Source organism: Dermacentor andersoni, chromosome 4 (assembly GCF_023375885.2).
Source record: "Dermacentor andersoni chromosome 4, qqDerAnde1_hic_scaffold, whole genome shotgun sequence".
In the NCBI taxonomy this organism is placed as follows: Eukaryota; Metazoa; Arthropoda; class Arachnida; order Ixodida; family Ixodidae; genus Dermacentor; species Dermacentor andersoni.
This window is the reverse complement of record NC_092817.1, coordinates 221,582,355-221,605,930: the sequence shown is the minus strand read 5'-3', so window position 1 is coordinate 221,605,930 and position 23,576 is coordinate 221,582,355. Positions and strand designations below refer to the sequence as shown.

The window sequence follows — 23,576 nt, the reverse complement described above, 5'->3', positions numbered from 1 at the left end:
GCAAATCCTTTTTTTTAACATGAAGTATTATTTTCACTCTTTTCTTGCATTCGGGTGCTTGAGTTATGTCCCGCAATTTTTCTGCATTCGAGTGCGTGACTCTGTCTGTCCAAGCTGCCAAGTGTCTTCGCTTCATCCTTTTGCTCTTCTTGATGCCTTCAGTATGATGCCTGTCTATTTGATCACACACAAAAGTGCAAAAACTCTCCTTTGACTTATCGTTCTGGTTCTGATCCTAACTGCCACACCTTATATCAAAGAATCCTTGTCTTGTTTTTCTGCAAGCTTCATCCCCCCCCCCCCGCTTTGTTTTGCGTTTTTGTCTTTAGGACAAATGTTTAACATTTCTTTAGCAGTGGTGCCAGATGGATTATCAGTCCCAGTTAAAGGAAAGCTGTCACCGTCTTCAGGGCAGACACAGCACCCATTGACCAACACAGCATAGCAGACCTGCTGACAGAGAACAGAATGGCTTTTGTAGCACAAATTCAGATTCGCCTCTGAGTTTCTGTGCTTTTGAAGCTATGACTGTTGCTCCTGCAACGCATCTATTTGCTGTGAGAATATCGCTACTCAAGTAGTGTTGAATTCTTGCAGCATTCTTTAGAGCGAGTTACTTAGCTTCATCAATGGGCATCCTCTAGTCATGTGAACAAACCCAGCTCTATCTATGGCCTGCTTATTAAAATCCCTGTTGGCATAGGGGATGTGTAACATGCTTTCTTGTCTAATTTGGTCAATCAGACCTTGAGCTTCACCTACTGCAGTAGATGTCCAATTCAATGTATTCACAAGCCTCTACGTCACTCATGTTGAAAGCAAACTAAGTTGAACTTAACAACTATTCGTGACATAGATGCAAGTATTCTATCACTTTTCTTTGATGTCAGTGTGCAAGAATATTCCCATACTTCTCAGCCACTCAATGTCCCATAATTCAGTCTTTTAGGTCCCTAGGGCACTCGTGAGTGCACAGACAAGGATGCTACATAATTCGATTCAAATCAAATCAAATCATATTTTATTCTCCAGCAAGTATCTGGATGGTCACCTGGGCTAAAAGCTGTACGAACAGCTTGATGAAGGCCCAGGAAACCATTACATGGCAGCAGCAGACAGAACGACATAACAATAGCAATACAGAAGTAGTCATCAAATCAAATCAAGTACAGCAATCAAGTACAGCAATAACACAGAAGTTCTCTTAAACGACATATGAAGAAATACGGATTACATGTGCACAAAGTATGTTTGCAGTTGTTTTCGACTAAAACCAGCAGTATCTTTATGTTTATTGAGAAAAAATGGCAGATTCTGAGCAAGGATTGCAGCTTGTAATCGGTTCTAAACTCTAGTAAGGACCAAGTGTCAGTAGAACGAGTGTTAACTATTGGTGTACGATATTCAAGGGAAGTTGTGTGAGGAAATTACTCATACCTGTGGAAGAAAAGTAATTGTAACAAACGAAATTCATATACATTATCTACACGGATCAAATTGAATGATACTATTGTGGGATTAACACTCGACGTTGGTTCAATGTTAACGATAAGGCAAATAATTTTCCTCTGCAATACAAGAAGCTTGTTCATATTTCTTTTAGGTTTTGTAGCCTATATCAGTGTGCAATAGTTAATGTGAGAAAAAAATTGGGCATAATATATTTTTAGTTTAGTGCTTGTGGGAAGAAATGTGCAGCAGTGTGAGATTACACCTGTAACTGCAGACAGTTTTCTGGAGATGTAAACAGCATGAGCGTCCCATTTTAGATGGGCAGAAAAATACACACCGAGAACCTTGTGCTCGGTGACTATTTCTATATGCTGGTCTTGTAAAATGAATTCACCGGAGGAACTGCTTTATTCTGCGCACAAAAAATAACTGCTTTGGATTTAGTTGGGTTTACTTTGATTTTATTTACTCTAGTCCATGCCGATAGTTTAGTAAGGATAGCATTGCATTTTGGCTCTAGTGTGCTAATATTACTCCCACATAATTGTTAGTAAACAGCAGTGATCCTCGCAGTTCCTCCCGTCTTTAACACTGCCATGGTGGTACTGGATGCTTGAAGGGCAAAGCTTCCAAATTTCAGATGGGATGACCTCAGCATTCCAGCCTTGCAAACCTTGGAGTACCCATCACGATGAAGGCGCAGAATATTGGCAGGCACACAGCTGGTGGTTTCAAGGGCTAGGCCTGCACGATTAGCCTTCCGATGAGACTTGCTATCCCAGCCTTGTGAGCTATGGAGCAGTCATCGTTGTGGTGGCGAGATAAGTGTGCACTCTATATGCCGTTCACTTCAAGGGCTAGACTTTCAACGTGGATGTCACTGAAAAAATTTATCGTCCCAGCCTTGCAAGCTTTGCAGTTGTCATTGCAGTTGTCCTTCGCATCGATAGGCAGGTCAGCGGCTGCTCCAAGGGATTAGCTGACAGGTTGTGTCATTCACCTCTGGGGGCATCCCGGCTTTGTGAACTTTAGGCCGTTGTGCCGTTGTGTAAATCTTCACGATTTACTTCCCCTTCCATGGGTGAATTAAACTTTTGTTGCATGTATGCGATGGCCTTATTTTCTTTTGGGTACTATGAGGTTTTGGGCAAGTCACCAATTCCAAATATAAATAACCGACATGATATCTACTGATTATTGGTAGCCATGTGGAAAGCAGGCAAATGCAGTGAATATGTAATGGCTAAAAAATCACTCCACATAGTTAGATGGTCTGTTGAGATGTTTAGGCCTGCAAAAAAGATATAAGAACACGACAGTGCAAGCCATAAAGTACTTAAATTTAGAACAATATACAAAATATTATTCGGTTATTCACTATGTTGACTGTTTATTAAATAAAGACTGGCAGATTTTATTCCGTAATGATGCTGTGAACAGCCATGCAGCTCAGTATAGTTGCAGCCGCAATGGGTCTGTGCTGCGCAGAAATGTATATTAAGTTTATTAATTAAATATTCACATAACATCTGACGAGAACTCTGTTGCCATATACATGCAGCCATGCAGGTAGGTCTGCCTGATCAATCAGTGCAAAAACAATTAGGCCATAAAAATCGCTGAGTGGCTTGTTTTATTTGAAACTGACTTTGCCCAAACTACACACAAATGAAAAATCATCACATATCTGTCTCTAACATAAATGAGGGGGAAAATGGCAAGACAAGGAGGAGAACAAAGCCAGAAAGATTGGGCTTGGTTCGAAACCTGACAGCAGCTTCAAAGCATGGTCAGAAGGTTGGCCCAGGATGCTAGAAAGTATGTGTATGTTGGGAAGAGTTCGAGGGCATTGTGGTCAGCTACATGTTTGATCCATAGTACTATTTGCAATGCGTGTCAATAATTGGCCTCCTGAAAGTTGTTTCCTATGTAAGCATGGCTGTGTATGTTTCAGCTCAAGAACAGAAGTTATAGTTACCTGCTTCTGTGCCTGAATTGACAGATGAGCACGCTTAATAAATCAGGACGTGTCAATAGTGTACCGAGTAGGCGTACGTTAGCAGGCTAGGATTTTCTTTGTCACCAGTTATATTTCACATCATTTTACCTGTTGCACAATGTAGACCGATGAAGGCCCAAGAACAAGAGGGAAGATGAAAAAGTGAATGCATACATAACTTTCTTTAATGACAAAATGAATGTTTTCTGCATTAATGTCATAATACATACCTGCCAACTTTTACAATTTCATCACAAAATGTCAGATTTCTAGAGGTTGCTTATAATTCTTCTATTGACGCAAATAATTATAATGTGGGCATTTCTTAGGCACTTCAGCATCTGCAGATGATGATCATCAGATCGTGTTCTTCATCTTCATCTCTTGTGGGGACCCATCTTAAGATTGATCTGTGCCTTCAGTGTGATCGGTCCACCATGTCTTCGGGGCGTATTAAAAGTCATGCTAAATGCTACGTCACAATAACATTTTTTCATTTGTATCCTAGTAAAGGCAAAAACTGATCTTAACAGATGCAAATATTATCAATGGGCAATTTTCAGAGCCAGACTACTCAGACCCACTCAGTTATTCAGGGTTACTGGCAGCAGTGCCACAATAAAACGGCAGGTAATATTTTGGCTGAAGTTACATGATTATTTTGCAAATAAATATCACAAACATTTGTTTTTCTATGACGCAGATTATGTTTGCTGCGAATATAGAGCAGCATGCCTTTTCATAGCACCTCTACAGAATGAAGTCATGTAAGGTTCCCAAGTGTTGCATAATTCAGTTTCCTAAAATCAGCTTCACTACAATACAGTCTTGTTATGCAGTGAAGCATATGCAATGTACGGCGGCGAAGCATATTATAGAAGTGGAAAGGGGCCACTGTCACGGGACATATAATGTGTTCCTTAAAGGGACATTAAAGAGAAAAATTATTTTTTCTGCATTAGTAAATTACCTTTCTACAACACCAAAAACACCACTCTTACCAGTATAAGACGCTTGGTAGGGCAGAAAAAGCGCAAAAACGAAAGACGGTAGGCATTGCCTTCTTGAAGTTCCCGCACCTGGTCGCTGTGAAGTCATGGATTTGTATTGTATCTTCTAGGGCCTACTTAATTACATAGCGGTACAGACTGTCTACATTGTGTTTTAAAGGAACCAAATGTGAAGTTTCGGGAATTTTTACTCAGCCAACGCCGCACAAATGCAAAAATATACTTTGGAATCTCTGATGTCACACTGACGCAGCTGCGTCAGGGTTTCGGCACGAATTTCAAATACTGATACTTCGAACTTCATTTTCACATCTAATAACCAAACTATTGTTTTAAAATGACTACCTGCAGGGTTCTAAAACAATTCTTTATTAGTCTAAACTGATTTATTGTTTCGCTTTAGTGTCCCTTTAATGATACGTGTGTGCACCCTCCAATTCCTGTCAGTAAAAGCACCAATACACCTATTAATTGTACTAGCAGGCCATCAGAGCTACTTTGGACATGGCTGTGGCAATGTGAGCTCTTATTTCAACCACCTTGAAAGGATGTAGCTAATATTCTAGAAATAATAAACACTTAAAAAACATGAACACTATAAACTTCGGCTTGATAAACAAAACGTTACTTTCTTACGAGCTAGGGCCGCACTTTTCATCCCAGAACATGGGCCTTAAATATCCACAGAAACAGCTTTGAATGGCTGCCAGTACAGTTATTACATGTGTCAGTATTTGTAGTATGACAGGGGACAGTAGGTGTGCGCATGTGTAATTAAGGAACACACATGTCCTGTGACTACGGCTGTATTACGGAAAAACTGACTTTAGGAAACCAAATTATGCAACATTTTTTAGACCCTTGCCCAAAGCCAACCAAATTTCTTGCGCGAAAAACAATTATCAGAATTTTTTACTATATTCCAGTGTTTTCTGTCTGCAATGGTAGTACGTTTTGCATATAAAGTTGAAGAGTCCAATATAAATGGTTTGTGTGTAAATTGTCTATCAGGATAGCTTAAGCGCCAAGTAGAACACAAAAGGAAGATGACATACAACACAGAAAAGCTGAAATTTGGCCTAGACAGCACAAGATAGCGCGAATTTTAGTTCTTGTGTAAATGTATTTTTTTCCATGAGTTGAAAAACCCTGTTCACTTAATGTTGAAGATAAAAGCTATAAGGAAAAGTACACAAATTCTTAAGAAATGAAAATGCACAGGGTAGGCTCATCAGAAAGTATAAGCTTTGCCTTTTAGTGAGAGTTTCTCACAAATTTAAATGTGGTTTGTAATGAGAGCTAATTTTGAATGCTGATAATTCTAAAAATTCTATCACATTGAAGTCATTTAATAAGGATCTAGCTTCTTCGCTTTTTCCTCGAAGTTTGGCGTTGGCATCTAACCAAGTAGACGTAGCAGGATACAGCTGTACAATGGACAGGGAGAACGTGAACATCTACAGGACAAAGGACTCCTGCCAGATAGACTTAGTGGAAGGGTTCTGCACTTACGTGATGGGTGTATTTAATAGCTCATGCAATTCAGAGATGCTCAAACAGTAAACATGTTTAATACCTTGTAGCGGCATGACTGTCACCTCTAACACAGGCGAAAAAGATGAGCTCACATGCAGGTAGCGCGAGAACAGATCATGCTAGCGCACTTGACCAAAGCGGCCGCGGGTCAGCCTGCCCCGAGATCCCGTGGCACCATGGCTGGCTGGCCTAAACTAAAGCCCCTCCATCCACGCGCCACCGCCGTGGCGGTGACGCGTGGATGTAGGGGCTTTAGCCTAAACAAACAGTGGCTACGGCAGCTACTTCGCTCCGCCTCCCTCAAAGTGATGACACAGCTCACCAAGCCCAGCCTTCCCACAACTTAGTGACCAGGACGACTGAGCCCTGCCATGCCAGCATCAGTGCACCAACTTTACCAAGGCGAGTAGTGACGTGGCCTCGCACGGTTTGGCAGACGTCCTGCGATTGTAGGATGCACGGGAATTCTACACTGACATGCTGGACATCTGGTTCATCCCGCTAAACAATCATTTTCTTCTCAGCAAGGTTCCAGGCTCCGGCTCTCAGCCCCTGCTCTGACTTGTACAAGGACTCGTGGGCAGCCGTCCTTGCTCACTATGTCACCTTGAGTGCTCACTCTCCTCCAGCTGGTGCTCCATCACAACAGCTCTCGCCATCTATCGTGTCATTCTGCATCTGGTCGTCCCACATTACCTGCGTCCACCCATGCCGGCCGTCCGCATGCGCCGACCCCAGCATCAAACCTCTACTTGGTCCGTGAGCTTCCTCCCCAGCTCAAAGGCAGCTGCTCGACGATTCTTTCCAAGAAATACACTGGGCTAAATGCAAGCGCTTTCGGCTACTCTACGGCTCTCCTTCCTTAGACGTTCCCACAAGCTGCCTGCTTTTCCACTCGGGGCAACTCATCATCATCATCATCATCAGCCTGGTTACGCCCACTGCAGGGCAAAGGCCTCTCCCATACTTCTCCAACTGCCCCGGTCATGTGCTAATTGTGGCCATGTTGACCCTCCAAACTTCCTAATCTCATCTGCCCACCTAACTTTCTGTCGCCCCCTGCTACGCTTCCCTTCCCTCGGAATCCAGTCCGTAACCCTTAATGACCATCGGTTATCTTCCCTCCTCATTACATGTCCTGCCCATGCCCATTTCTTTTTCTTGATTTCAACTAAGATGTCATTAACGCGCGTTTGTTCCCTCACCCAATCTGCTCTTTTCTTATCCCTTAATGTTACACCTATCATTCTTCTTTCCATAGCCCGTTGCGTCGTCCTCAATTTAAGTAGAACCCTTTTCGTAAGCCTCCAGGTTTCTGCCCCGTACGTGAGTACTGGTAAGACACAGCTGTTATAAACTTTTCTCTTGAGGGGCAACTCACTCATGGCCAATTCAGAGGCTCAGCCACCGACTCAACAAGGCACAAATTTCACTCTCGGTGGCACGGCGTTGCCACAAGCACAACCTTCGTGATGCATTGAGTGACCACTGCAACCCTGATGCTATCGGCATTCGAGATTCCACTGCAAGCAGCAGCAGGCAAGCTTTCCGATGTTGTGCTCACACCTTCCACGGATGCATGGCCTACCGAAGTTTTGCAGGAGCAACTTTGCCATCCGGTTTCTTCAGCTCGAGAATCACTTCTACGTCAACAACATGAGTGACCAACACGTGCGCTATCTCCACGCAAGCCCCGAGCTGCCAGACCGTCTTTTTTTGGAGCTCCGACTTCTACAGGCCCGTGCATCTACGAGTGCCTGGGGCAGGTTGCGATTTCACACTCTGGTATCATTGTGGCTGCGCCTCACTCACAACCTATGCTGCCGATGCTGCCTGGTGTATATCTCTCAGATTGCGTGAACCCGACACTACCAATGACGACACCGTCTGCACACTTTACCTGGGCTTTACCATTGGACTTTATTTCAATTGCACTTCGCACTAGGAGATGGGCTCTGTAGCCGCGCGACTATCGCCACCAACACAGGCAAAGAAGATGGGCTCACGCACAAGCAGAGCAAGAATAGAACATGCTAGTGCACGCGACCTGGACGGCTGCTCCCAAGATCCCGTGACACCATGGCTGGCTGGCTGGCTTGAATAAGCCGTGGCTACCTCTTCATGCTGCCTCCCATAAATTGGTGACCAGGATGACCGAACCTAGCCTTCCCACAACTTCTTTGTACATACACCTCTGCTCACAGTGCTTCTTTCGCAAGTCAGGAAAGATTGCCTTAGCCTGAAAGTCATTATTGCATTCATGTAATTAACCATGAGGACTTGTTAATTTGCATTCCAGCAGAAGGGTTAAACATTTACACAAGTTGGAAATCAAAATGGAGCGACTCCCATGCATTATGGGAACCAATGTTAGGGTAACATTTTGCTGGTAACCCAACATTGTTATGATTAACGTGAAGTGTTGCTAGGCGGACCGACATGTTTGTGCAAAATGAACTGTGTGTAACGAAAGCAAAAAGACGTCAGTGACTATGATTGTGTGACACTGACGGCATGATTTCTACTCTGGCCATTTGAAGTCAGCTTACAACACGCAGACTGTTACGTTCTACATGTGTATACTGGACGAGCATATGAAAGAGAAGCATGGATTGTGAAGTTATCAGTGATTATGTGTTATGCAATCGTACATACCTATGGCTATGTCATGTGATGTGTGTTAAAACAACGATGGCTTCATAGGTTCCTCAGCCGAAAGCAGTTTTTTAAAAACCCATAAGGGATTTCTTTGAAAAAAAAAAGCTTCATAGCTGAAAAAAATTTTCTCCAGGTCCTGGGATGGAACCCAGGACATTGTGCTAAAGTCAGGTTGATGAGAATTTTCCTTTTTGTGAACCTTCCTTGATTTTGCGGGCTTCCACAAAACTGATTTGCCATTAATTGGGCTTAGGAGCAGACAAATGGTCGACGGCCCTAACTTTGACCGCCTAAATGCCTTGGGGTAGCATACAAGAGTTTATAGGCTACTAGCCTGCTTCTAAGGTCACATGCAATTAAAATGAATTATATTAACACATGCAGGATCGTTCTAATAACATATGCCTCCATGAACTCATGCACTGCCCAAGATCATAACACGTGAAAAGCACAGTTCACATTAGTAGGCCTTGCAAAGCGTGCCAAGATGCACACCATGAAATTTATTTGAATTGTTTGAGTGCTTCATAATAAGGTCATTTAATGGGACACTAAAGGCAAATACGAAGTAGATGCGGCCAATTAAAGTAGCATTCCATAAACCTCACAGTGCTTGTTTCGTGCCAAGAAAAGACTTAGTTTACGAGAAAATTGCGTCTGAAGGGTTCGCATACCTAGAGAGCAATTCAAATCACCTGCTCCTGAGGACAGAGTGGCGACATTGTGCCATCACTGCCCTTCACTCCTACTGGTGAGTAAAACAGTACCTTACAGACGGTGCTACAGTTTTCTGCGCAAAATGCATATGCGCGGCCATGGAGCAACCGAGCAAAGACAGAACGTTGGACTCGCCGCTGCAATTGCTCTTGATCAAGTCGCATGGACTGTTCGGGAATCCCGCAACATCACATAAACATCGAATTCTCTGTAACTTGCATTTGTGTGAGTATCGTGAGCCAGAAAAGCCAGCTCAGCACTATGTGATAACGAAACTACTAAAACGTGTAAGCGTGGGCGATGCTTTCAAGGGTAACCTCAATGGGTTCTTTTTTCTAAATATCAAATAGAACTACACGAGTAGCATTTTCTTTCATCTTATAATGCAATGCAGAAATCTTTTTATTACTAGTAGATAAGTCCTAGCGACAGAACTTTAATGAGGAGTGCCTTCATCATCGGGCTGGTACTTTATTGTGCTGGGGCAGCCTCTAATTGTGTCCTGCAGTTACTTCCGTTTATCAATTACTGAAGCTCTGTTCGCAATAACAGTGATGCCTTCGACGTTCTCGAGCACTAATCTATTACTTTAGCTTGGCTTAATAATTGCCTTTAGTGTCCTTTTAGACACTAGTCCCTCTGACCTGCATAGGACTTGCCACAGCAGAGAGGTATTGTGCTGATAACCCCCACAGCACAACACACAAAGTGCTTGGCATGGTTCTTCATACATCCTTGTCTCTCAGTACTCGTGTTACAAAGACACAATTGGGCTAATCACTTCGGTGCGGGAGAAATCACTGGGGCACCATATCTACCAGCCAAGTTTTTCAATTTGTGGCTAATTCTGAGCACATATGGCACGAAGTCATATCTAGTGATATCTGTTCTTCTTATGTCCGATGGTGTGTGCTAGTGAGGAACGCTTCACCTTTCAAAGAACAGATTTGGTAACAGCATGTACAACAAATTGAGTGAAGCTGGATTTCAAATGCCTCTTCATTCAATGAAATCGCATCAACAGGCCACTTGCCCCAATTGGGCAAATGGCCAATAAACCACCGTACACCCTATCTTAGGGCATCAAGGGGCAGCCGAAGTCAGAGCCCTCGAACAGTTGCCTGCGGATGTATTTCATGATGCCTGCAGTTAAGGCGTCTGCTGCTGTGGCTGTGAGTGGTAGTGGCTTATGCCAAGGGAATGGGAGGGTGAGTGCTACAGTAGCTGAATTGGTAAGCCGCCACATGCCGAATGAAGGTGGTGTGGATTCAGCTCCTACCTACAGCAAACTATCTTTTCGTCCACTTTCATTTCCCTTTTCCATACTATTTATAAATCCCGAAAATGCACAATTAATTTACCCTATGCTTTCTCCGAGTTCATTACCTATTTTCATCATCTACTTCAGCTTGGAAGATAAGAACGTCCGAGAAGGCCAAAGGAAGTGACTTGGTCGGCAATTGTGGATACTGTTCAGAATCCGCTTTAAAAACATAGAAGGTTTTCAGCTAAACGCATAGCAAAGACAGTCAATTTGTCATAAAGGTGCTTAGAGTAAATACTCACTAGTGCACTAAACATGAAAGTTTTAGCTAAGTGTGCCCCAATTGCTGACAAGAAATGCGGAAATAAGGTTACTTGTCAATCTAGTATATGCTCCTGACAGTGCAGCTTGCCGGCGAGCGCCGCAACACCTGTCACAGCAGAAGCGCAACTAGGGGACAGATGGGGGGAATACGCACCCTGCAAGACAGTGCAGTTTGCGGCTTTGAAGCTGGTTGGTGCACAGCATGGTATTGGCGTGTTCAATAAAAGCATGAATCTTTTTAAAAGGCGGGAGCTGACGTGTACGCTTTCGATTCCGCGTTGTGGTACTTGTTAAGTGGTCAGTCCTCACATCACCGGCAACTGTGCTTTCCGTGCTCGTATGTTGACATTTCTAACGGCATTGCCGGACATTTGTGTCATTATTGTGCCTGTCCGTGAAGAGGCTTGGTTAAGATGTCTTCTTTGCCACATTAGGGCGAGGCAATTGTTCAATAAAGCAAGATTAACATAAAATACATGTTTTCTTTAGGTTGTTGCTCCGGGTGATCTAGTGCCTCACTTGATTCCCCCCTTCCCAATGCTTCATAGGCTTCATCGCCTCTCTTTGTTTCATGCTGGCGGCCAGACCAGGCTCTAGTTACTTCAGCGTTCAGTGAAGGTATGCACCTGGGAGCTGCTATTTACATGGAGCAGCAGTGCCTGCCTAACCGGACCCTTTAATCTGATTTGCAACTAGAGACAAGTTTTACATTTAAAATAGAGTGAAGCTTGTCACCAAGTTGTGATAGCACCGTGAGGCAGCCCTATTACAAAAATGCTCGTGGCATGTTTTGAAAGCATTGTAAAATCATGTATAGATCGATTTGTTCCTTTGAAAACTAAGAAGAAAAAAACAATAACCTTCCCTGGATGAACCGAGAACTGCTGCACTTATCGCGACGTGCTGGCAGACTTTGCACTAAGTGATCAAACAATCCTCAGGCATGTGTTTTGTACACTCAGGTAAAAAATGAACTGCAGAAAAAAAAGGCCAAAAATTTCTTATATAATGTTCAGTTGCCGAAACTGTTCAAGTCTAACCCCCGTAAATTCTGGTCTTTCTTATCTCCTGGCTCTTCTTCTTCCACATCTTTTAAAATCAACAACAGTGTTGTTAACGATCCATTAGAGATTTCAGAAGCGTTTAATACATATTTTCAGTCAGTGTTTGCCTCGGATGATTCCAGTCTTTCAACACTTACAACTAACGATTCTTATGCAATTGATGATATCAACATTAGCCTATGTGTTTTGAATCTCGTACTAAACTTAGATACTAAAAAACCAGCCGGCCCTGATGGAATTCCGTATTCCTTTTTAGTACGATTCTCGCTATGGATATCTAAATATCTGTTCATTATATGTCAGAAGTCCCTTAATAGCGGCGTTGTGCCTTCTTCCTGGAAAAGAGCTAAAGAGCTACCTTTATATAAACCTGGTGTCACACAGCTCTCATCTAACTATAGGCCTATTTCTTTAACCCCAACCTCATGCAAAATACTAGAACACATAATCTATAAGCATATAATAATGTTCCTTGAAAATATTACCCATTGAACATATTTCAGCATGGCTTCAGGCATGGTTTTAGTACTGTAACCCAACTTGCGGAGTTCACTCATGACCTTTCCCATTACATCGACTTAGGTAATCAGATTGACACCATTTTCATTGACTTTATAGCAAAGCTTTCGACACTGTACTACAATCTAAATTTCTTTTGAAACTCCATAATATTCTAAATAACCCTCAGTTAGTATCTTGGATTTCCAGTTTCCTTTCTATGCGTTCCCAATTCGTATGCTATGATTCTGCGGATTCATCTGTAGTCGACGTCACCTCAGGGGTCCCACAGGGATCTGTACTTGGCCCTCTACTATTCTTATTGTTTATTAACGACCTTCCAGACCACGTTACTTCAAAAATATGCCTCTATGCAGACGATTGTGTTATGTACAGCCCAGCTGACTCACTCGCTGATCATCAGCGCCTTAAAGATACCTTTGTTTCATTTTGTGACTGGTGTGCTACCTGGAAAATGAGCATCAATTTTGATAGAACTGTTATAATGTATTTTACTAACAGAAGCAGGCCCGTATGTTTTGATTATATGTGCAACGGTGTACCACTAACACGAGTTTTTCAATACAAATATTTAGGCGTCATTTTTACACCCACCTTGTCTTGGTCCAAACATATAATTACATTTGTAGTAAAGCGCTAAAAAAACTTGGTTACATCCGCCGTACTTTGTCTGCTGCTCCGAGGGACACTAAATTAGTAGCATACAAAACACTGATTCGCCCAATTTTAGGATATGCTTCCTCTGTATGGAGCCCATATAAACAATGTGAAATTAATTGTATTGAATTGGTCCAGAGGAAGGCTATTCGTTTTGTTTACCGTCGCTTCAACAGACTTTTCACCGTCAGCTGCTTTGCGGAATTAAACCTCCAGTTTCTTTCTAGACGGCGGCACATAGAATCTCAGAAGATTTTCTATTCTTATAAGAACTCTCTTTGTCACCTATCAGATCCCTCCCTTTTAACGCCTGTTTGCTCGACTTCAACTAGAGCTTATCATGCCTCTAATATTAGACCACTCCATCCAAGCACTAACACTTTCAAATAGTTTTTTCCCCCGCATGATTGAACAGTGGAATTTGTTACCTGCCGAAGTTCGTTTGTTACCCATTTCTCAATATTTGAATGCTGTTGCTGATGTATAGTTCCTTTACATTTTTCTATTTCTATGTTCCTGTTTCTGTATATCATAATTAGTTTTACTCGCATGTACATCCACTCCTGCCATAGCCCTAACATGCTGCAGTTTGCATGAAAAAAAAAATGTGTAGTTTGTATGAAAAAACAATGTGTAGCAGACTTCACCAACTTGCCCAAGACGAAGTCCTAGTCAGACTCAAAAATCTCCTTCAGAGATTTTCTTATTGTGATGAGAATTTCTGTCACTGCACGGCACTCTGTTCGAACAAGGCCTTCACTGATAAGATGGGAGAAAAGAAAGGTTATAGAGGCAAAAATTGTCACATTGTCACTCAGATATATTCCCTAACGCAATGCCTAAAAGATTTTTTTTTGTTGGACAAGAGGATCAGGCTAAGGCTCAAGACCTATGAGCATTCTATTGCACAGATGAAGGGATTAACCAAACAAGCCCTGCGAAGTCAAGGAAGATCCATACAATGGAAACTTGGCATTTGCTTGAGAGTGGCATGCATGGAGCTGCAAACCCACACCGGTCATATTAGCATGCATCTCACATCTATAACCTAATGCAGCTTCCTGCAATGAACCTACATCGTGTTTGTAAACAAGTTGCGAGGAACATTTGCGCAAACCTGGTACCTCGCATAGCGCCATCAAAAGAAGCAATACTAAATAGCAGCTTAGCAAACTAGCTGGAAGAAATGCAAGAAAATTTCTTGGTCTAGCCAAGCTTTACAACAAAATTGAGCCAGAGTAGAATTATGAGCGGCTGGGCCACGTTCTGCAATATTTGTCTTCATAGTTTACATTGGGGTTGCTCAACATGTTCCTTTTGAACTGTGGCGAGCAGGTGCTCAAGCAAGTCGCGATTCGCTAGCTGCCAAAATCTGAGATAAACAAGGGAACAGTATGAACATGAAAGACAAGAAACAGTAGAGGTAAATGCGACGTCGAGTGCGATATAAAAATTGCAACAGCTCACTTACTCAGGCAATATCTGCAACAGCAATCCTACAAAGGACGAAACAATTTTTTTTTTTCGCGATCGATGCACAGCACTAAGCGGCAACTGCGGCAACAAGCACTTGGAACGAGTTTAAACGTTTTTACCATAAGAGCAAAAAGTTCTGCCAAACTAAGAGCCCACATATGCCCCATTCACATCAGTAAATTCAACAAACAAGAGCAACAGCACTGAAAAACGTAACAGGAGCTGCACAAGATCACACTACCAACCATAAACGCGTTCCAAGGCATAAGGAAACGAGCTGCTCCAGCGTTGCGCCCAAGTGTGGCTCGAGATCGCAATCTCGAACACCATCCGGTTCTTCCAGCGCAACTAACTAGAACAACATTCTATCACACAACACAGTAAGAAACCGTAAAATTGTGCTTTAGCTAGACTGAACAGCTGAAGGAGCTCCAGCAGCGCGCGCAAAACTATAAACCGGAACACGCCATACTTGTTTGAACAACGTCATCATAACTGTGACGTCACTTCCGTGCGTGGCAGCAGCGTTTTAGTATGGCATTTCGCTTCTACCACGCGCGTGTCACCAGTTACCGCCAAGTCCGGCCATAAACGACCCTGTCCCTAGGCACTTAGGATAACGTCACGTGAGGGATTTTCGTACGACATTTACACGCAAGCCGGTCCGCGCGGCGTGCGTCTATTTGTCGCCTATGGACTTTTGAGTAGGTGCGATGGTGGCGCCAAGTGATGCCGTGGTGCCATGTGGCACGTTGAATCTCCGGCCACGGCCGCCTCGATCACGCGCGCACGGAGCAAGCCCCGCCGTGCGCGCGTGATCGAGGCGGCCGTGCTCCGGCCCACTCTGACTGCTGGTCGTGTGATCCGTATGTCTCCACATTGGGTTCAGTATTTATGGGCAAAAAGTCGTGCAGTAGTAGTGGTGTGGCATGTCGACTTTTGGTCTCGATGAACTCTGGTGGTCTGAGACCCGTATTTCTGTAGAATTCAGTGGTGCTGACGATTGAAATATTCAAGTGGCGTAGCGCCTCGGCAATGCAATTTGCGAAGCGGCGCTGTGCAGCAGCGTCATCACATGGCCCATGTTTTTACTTGACGGGCGTCGTAGGCCGAGGTATTGTACGTGTTCTTCACCACGAATTACGTTACGTAAGTAATATAATGCTTAAGGTGGTGTTTCCTCACAACTGTTCACGCGTCCTTCAAATGGGGCAGCGCATGTTTTCAATCGTGTTCAGCGCTCGTGCGCTATCCGTGACGTCATGTGATTTACTTTTATCGTGGGCTTTACGACAATCATCGCGTAGCACGTGCTGTGAACATAACGGAGCTTTAGTGTACATCACATGGTCTGCCAGAATTCCACGAACTAAAATTCAGATGTTTCATATTATTGGTACTAAGGGCACGATAACCACAGTGAGATGGCCAGCTTAATACTGTGCCCTGTGATGTTCAGCTGCATCTCTGCCCGTTTTTCGTGCTCTTAGTTTTAGCAATGGGACGCAGGGTTCTGTGCAAAGTTGGGACGAATGAATGTGTACTTGCGTCTGAAATAACTTCACCGCAACACATTTGTGTAATGCGATGAAGCAAACAGTGTATTGCGGTGACGGGATTTATGCCAGCCCTAGTCCCAGCTTTGATGTCCCCTGAAGCTACTGCTGCGCCCGCTTTACTATAATCTCAGATGCTCACGAACTCTCTATTTGCCGGTTTTTGTTTTCACATGCTTAATGGTCCCACCGCAATACATTTATGTGGTGAGGTGAAGTTCATTAACTCCATTAACTTAACTTTTAGGTTAAGTTAATGGAGAATACCTTAGTAACTTGCGATCAGACTTACTGCGATATTGGTTGCTTTACAATGAAAATGATAGTATTGGATAAGTGGATGCAAGCTACTCGTGTGCTGCTTGGTTATGCAAATCACATGGGTCCCAGAAATAGCCAAACAGGGTTTTCGTTTATGCATACTGCTTGCGTCCACTAATCTAAAGCTCTCTAATGTCAGCAGTATAAAGAGAGGCTGTAAAAATAGGGCTTTGAACTTCACAACTCCAATTTTTTTTCTTCTATACTCATACAACCTAAACATTACGCTGTCGTGACAGCATCTTCCTTGCTCATTGCCACATTTTGTGACAAAAGCAGTGATCACTCAGAGTTGCCTGTCCTAATATTACTCCAAGAATTCTTTAAACAGTTCATTTTTTAAGCATGAGGCATGTCATGCCCAACTAGAAAATTAACCAAGCAATAAGCTACTAGAAGTAACTAAAAAATCGGCAGTCTTCTGAAGTCAGCTTGATTTGCAGCTCCTAAAATTGGCTATTATCGAATTAGGGCAGGGAAAGAACAGCTTGAATAAACATATGTCTGATCAGAAAGTTGTGGTGGTGTGCTGCAGGCTAAGGCAGTGAAAGGAAGCCGTTTTGGCATTGGTCTATCTCTGTCCTAAAACCAGGCACCGCAGCCGAGGTGACTTCACTTGGCTTTGACATCTTCATTCTGCGTACGGCCAAGAGGATGCCACCTTGACGAAGCAGACTCCACAGACCTCAAATTAACAAATGACACCATCTGCCACACCCTCCATTAAAATCAGATGGGCAGTACACTCACCTAACATGGGCAACTGGGGCCTTCATCCCGAGTGTCAGTGTGACTCTGCCCCAAGAGGCAGCAACCATTATCCAATATAACTCTTGATGTAGGGGTTAAAATGTGCCACATTCACAAAATCAGGGTTTCAGGTTGGGACCATATCTGATGCACTTGAGTCTGCAGAATGTGAAGGTGTTGAAGAATCGCTAGCAACACACATCATTTACACACTGCAAAGAGCGACATGCAAACTAGAGCTTACTGGGGCAACATCCAGCCTTGACAAAGCACCTGCTGCAACTTTGGGGTGAGCAAGCCAAGCTGCATACTGCATGCTTAAATTGTGGCTGCACGCAATAAAACCTGATCAATGTTCTGCATAAGACTGAGCAGGCAAGATGTCATACCAAGAAATTTGCCAAAGACTAGTGGATGGACCACTGCACGTCATTTGAACATATATGTCTCAGTAACCTGTGACACATTCTCGGCTATAACAGGATGAATGAAATACTGTAATACTATTGAAAACATGCTGCTCGATCTTCAGTGCACATCTGAGAAATTTGAGGAACAAGCTGCAGATGCTTTCCCCGACCACCTCACAGTGACTGATCGTCACCAGAGTTGTACGCACCTTAATGACCACTTGCCAAAGAAGGAATGGAAAGCCTCTTTACGATGGCAGAACCTGTCGTTGCTCTCGACCATGTCAACACTTAAAGCGCACGTGGCAAAAATGGAGTCATTTTGCAGATGTTGAGGAATCTCGCCAAAACAAGGAAGCCAAGCACTACTGCTTGTAATCAATGAAACCTGGAACATTGAAGTTCCCCACAGAGTGGGAACACTTGGTCATGATGCCACTACTGAAACCCGGCAGGAAACCCAACATCATAGCCAACTTTTGATCAGTCTCACTCACACTGACAGTGTGCAAATTGACTGAAGGAATGTGTCTCGCGAGGCTTAACCAGCACCTGGGAAAGACAAGACTATTTCCACCTGTACCAGATTGGTTTCTGGCCTAAGGTTGACATGTGCAACAATGGCCTCTATCTGAATCAAAGCATCGCCAATACCAGCCGCTTCAGAGGAAAGATATATGGGTTCTTAGTCACAGTTGAACCAAGAAGGATGTTGAGCAACGAGATGGTACTGGTGGCCTTTCGTGAAGCCTGCCCAGGCATTAGGGTTGCCAGTGTTGCCAAAGCCTCTTATGCAACCAAATGTTTGAAATATAAACATAAAAGTAAACAGCCAAAGACTTTTACCAACTGCAAAGGTGGAAATGCAGGTAAAACCCAGACCAGCACACTTGCTTGCAGGAGTGATTTGCTGATGAGGTAAGAAGGTGACTTAACAGTTCGTGATAAGGTATACCAAATGCAGGTATGTACAGTATGCATATATACTGTTCGGCCGAAACAGATGAATTTTCTCCAAAGCAATATCAAAAGCAAATTTTTTTTCTCAGGATGCCACTCATGTGCTTTAGGTAAGTGTGGACAGGGTTATGTAAAGTTGCATAGGCAAAATGATACAACTAAATACAGCTGTTCAGCATATTTTTTCTGGGCTAAATTCTTGCTCCTTGAACTCATTCGAGATCATTAACTGTAGCACCAAAGTAGTGGACCACTACCAGAACAAAGGCATGTAGTGTGCCCATCTGAATTCTTGTGCTTATGCTAGTCTTCTTTTTTTATAGCAATAGCTGCTATGGACTAACTCCCCTGGTTGTTCTGATGTCTGCTGGTGTTGTTACTGGAATTCTCAAATCTCTTGCTAGAATATTGCAAATAAAAAAAAGTTCTCATTGTGCTGTGAGGATTCGAACTTACAACCAAAAGATTGGCAGTTCACAATTCTACATTTCAGCCACTCTGCTGAAGATGCAGCTCTGCCGAACACTGATCCTGGAGAGCACGATGTCATGATTGGCTAACAAGTGCCATGATTGGCTAACACTTTCTCAATGTCTGTATACTGTATATAGAGCTGGCATCCATGCCTTCAAGTTCTGACACGTCACCACCACTTGTGAAGGCAGTCCTATGTGAAATTTTCTTCTTACATGTAATGGTAGTGATTGGGTGCATCCGCTTCATTAATCTTCTTCTAGTGCCTGGCTTCTCAGATGTACTGGATGGGGCTGTTGCCGTCTTGTTTTCCTCAAGCACAGTGCGAGACCTAGCGATGGGTAGCCTAAATATAGATTCGAAAAAACCAAAACAAATTCAGCTAAAGGGTTGTTTTGATGGAGACCAGTGGCCAAGTCCAGATACAAAAGAGGAGGAAGAAAAGTCTTTCAACTTCAACACTGGGAGGCACAACTCTCACAAGTAGACTCTTACTTATTTTACTTCTTTAAAGGAGATTACTGACTTGCATTGGCAAGTCTGTACTTCAACAAACACCGCATGAAGCAAGCTTCCTGCGCATATTTCACCAGCTACTGCATCGTTGTTTCGCATTGAGTGAAACTGCAATTTTCTTTATGCCACAACTTGCCCAATTTTGTGTTTTGCAGTAGGATCTTAGCAGTGCTATTAAGGTGCTTAAGTACTACCGAATAGTAGCAGAGAAAAAGAAAGTAAGAAAGCAGTGGCTTTTTGTGCATAGACTATGCATACACCTGGTGCTCTTATGGTCATTTTTCACTATCTGCTAAACCATTCTAAACAAGAAATGCTTATACACAATTATTGTGCAACGTCAGACCATAATTATACCAGAGGTATCCTTGGTAAGCAAAGTATATTTATTTGGTGACATTTTCTGTGGCCCTGCTATTGGGCTTTCTTTCCTTCCTTTTCAGCTGTGCAGGTTCATTAAGAAGTGACGAGACAGTTTGACAATTTAAATCATTGCAAGACTTAGTGAAACCTTTTTGGGCTGTTTTTTCTTGGTGCCAGACTCTGCACATTGCATTTTTAGGCGTGTTTTCCGTGTTTCTTGCTTTTTTTTTATGGGTAGGGCATGTTAACATTACTTACACCATGTCAAGTATGTGGTGCCTTAGAGTTCTTGGATGGAGTAGTGCCCTTTCATTCTGTACAATATGATGTCGGTTTTTTGTGTCCAAGGCCATCTTACATTTGAGTGTGATTGTAGTATTTTGCTGAGTTCTCCCTCTGTCACCCAAGCGTGAAAGATTGCTACCCACTGCTGGTGGCATGACACGACATTTTTTTTTCAATAAAGGAAAGTCTGTCACTTCTCCTGTGCACTGGTTGTCTTTCTTCTTGAATTACAATTTGTTGCCTTTATTTGCTATTTTGTTGCATTTCAGATTAGGAATGGCTATCATAGTTGACATCATTTAACCATATTGCACACAATGTGAATGATATGTGCTTGCAATATATGGCCGCCAGAAATATAATAAATAGAAGTTAATAATTAAATATTGCCTTTGCATGGTGGTGCAGCCAAGAATTGTGGCTTTAAGGTACCATCGCTGCAGATAGCACTGCTGGTGCAGAATATAATTCAACTCTACTACTTTCAAACATCATTGTTTTTATCTGCATTTGTATAGCTCCAGTTTCTGTGAACAGACATCTGGTGGAAGAGTGGCTTGCACCTGCAGTTGGGTCCAATGAATAGCCAAATTTCTGCCCGTTTTCATGTTATTAGCATATTAGTAAAGGCGTTCTTATAGTAGCCTGTTTGCCCAGTGTAGAAGGTGCTGCAGGGTGTCAGGATCTCATACACATCTTCAGCTTTGCAGGGGACACAGCATCTGGCACACAGTTTGTCACAGGCCATGTATTCGGGGCAAGTTGAGTTTACTCACTAGCAAAGGAAGAACCAAGCTTGTTGGATATGAAGTAAACCACCTGTATACTCAGTGGCCTTCTTCATTTCGTGTGACATATGTGGTTGTAGCGACTCTTGTTTTAAGCACTTATTGTCCAGCAGTGGTCGTTTGCTTTTGAAACACTCAGGATAGCTTTCAGCAAGCTGGACAGGAATAACACTGAAAAACCAGCAGATGTTAATTGTCACACATTTCATGCAAAGCTTCATACAGTATGATGAGGGCGTAAATAAATGAGGGTGTTCCTCAAGGCCTTGTAGCACATGTCACGAGTTTGGAGCAACATGATGTACAGCACTTTTTTGACCACATACTATAGGTTCAGCAGGTGTGGCCATGGTTGAAGTGCAGCGCAAGGTCAAGAAAACATATATATGAGCAGCACCCTGGTAAAGGAGAAGCTGGGAAAACTAGCGGGAAGCCTGTTGAACATCTGGTTGACCCAGTTGCTGGTTTCATCAGGCAAAGTGTGATAAAGAGAAGGAAGTCAGCAAAAGATCGGAAGGTTTTTACATACAGGCACTGTGCTAAGGTTCTCAGGCAGGTCTCTGTCATAACACGCCCACAAGCCTTAGTGCGCAAGCTATGCACGACCAACTACATATGCCTTCTGTTCGGACAAAGAACTGCTCATTGTAACTAACGAGGATGGAGTGGACAAAAAGAACAGCAGCTCCATTAATCTGGTTTCACTGGCATCAACAGTGTTTTGTAAGTGTGCATGGCTGTACTCCCCAATGCCTTCTTGGGTGATATCAGCAAGGACCAGCTTGAGGCAAGGGGTAATAGACGTCTTTACAAGCTAAAAATGCATGCATGCATGAAGAGCACATTGCGTCCAAAATGTATGCACTTCACAGGGGCACTGGAGAAGGAACAGATTATTGACAGTGGGCAAAGACAAGCTTCTCTGCAACTAACACCTAGCACTTTTGCCACGGAATGACCTCTGAAATAATCCCCCATAAAGAAGAAATCATCTTTGTGTATCTTTGTAATCATCTTTGTGTGTAAGCCCCTTCAGCAATTTGCACATCCTGAATGCTTCCTTCTTAGACTTTGCTGGGTGCAAGCATTCTACTGTCCAAAAGTTGTCATTGAGAGCACCGTTGGTTTGGTGGCAATACAGTTAAGAAGCGATTGCAACAAACCTCCTTTCCTAGTTGGTCTGGAGACTCACGGTGCTCATGAAACAACACCATGAGACAAAGAAAATGACTGGATGCCTCCAAGCCTTTGTTCGTTTATCACACCATTCTGTTAGTAATAACCATGAGACCTGAAACCAACAAGCTAAAGTTCGGCACTCGCGTGCTTACTGTGGAGGATCCATAATCATCATTAGCAGCAGCGACCTAGCTATGCCCACTGCATGGCAAAGGCCCCTCCCCTCCAACTACCCCAGACATGTGCTAATTGTGGCCGTGTTGTCCCTGCAAACTTCTTAATCTCATCTGTCGACCCAACTTTCTGCTGCCCCCTGCTATGCTTCCCTTCTATTGGAATCCAGTCCGTAACCCTTAATGACCATCGATTATCTTCCTCATTACATGTCCTGCCTATGCCTATTTCTTTTTTTGATTTCAACTAAGATGTCATTATTTCCAGAAGAGGGTTGTAGCACCAAAAAACACAACACACAGCAAATGAGATGGGACAGGCGCATGTGTAAAAACCCTCGCTTTTTTGTAAAAACCCTGGCGCGCATGTGTCGTTTTTGCTACCCATCTTGATTTGCCCTTATATTCATTCGCATACGCGGTGAATAAACAGTTGGAAGTTGCGCCTGTCCCGTCTCGCTTGCTGTGTGTTGTGTTTTTCGGCGCTACAACCCTCTTCTGGAAACATGCACCAACTAGCCCCCCCAACAAGTATTACTAAGATGTCATTAACTCGCGTTTGTGCCCTCACCCAATCTTCTCTCTTCTTATCCCTTAATGTTACACCCACCACTCTTCTTTCCATAGCTAGTTGCGTCGTCCTCAATTTAAGTACATGTAGAACCCTTTTCGTAAGCCTCCAGGTTTCTGCCGTCTTGAGTTGCAACTCTTTCTTCTTTTCGTGGTGTTGTATTGTGAATGTGGCTTATACACAAAAGATATGTAGGCATATTCGATCGAACCTTGAATACTAATGTTCGAGCCAAATGGAATACTGAATAGCATAATGTTTGATGCAATATTCAGAGCTATCGAATATTCACACAGGCCTATTATTAAATAAAGAAACTAAGGCATCCTTACTTTACCTTGCATGTACTGCGCTACATTGACATGATAAGCCTTTCTCAAAAGCTCAGAGACGTCTAGGTATTGCTTTGTACACTCATGCCCTTTCTTACCAACACAGCATTTGATAAAATTCAGGAAGCATGAGACAACAATATAATAGTGAAGTGCCAAAGCACTCAGCAACATGCACTAAATGTTTATGCAGCTATAAGAACCGACATTCTCACAAATCAC

General features: G+C 43.1%; 1 long non-coding RNA gene across 1 annotated transcript; it reads right to left on the bottom strand.

Annotated features, from left to right (window-relative positions):
* Window positions 1-1,004: 1,004 nt before the first annotated feature.
* Window positions 1,005-15,362, bottom strand: LOC129386658 (uncharacterized). The gene is made up of 2 exons (XR_008613957.2): window positions 14,922-15,362; window positions 1,005-2,743 (listed from the first exon to the last, which is right to left on the bottom strand). It is a non-coding gene; the product is annotated as an uncharacterized lncRNA (long non-coding RNA).
* Between the last annotated feature and the right edge of the window lie 8,214 nt (window positions 15,363-23,576).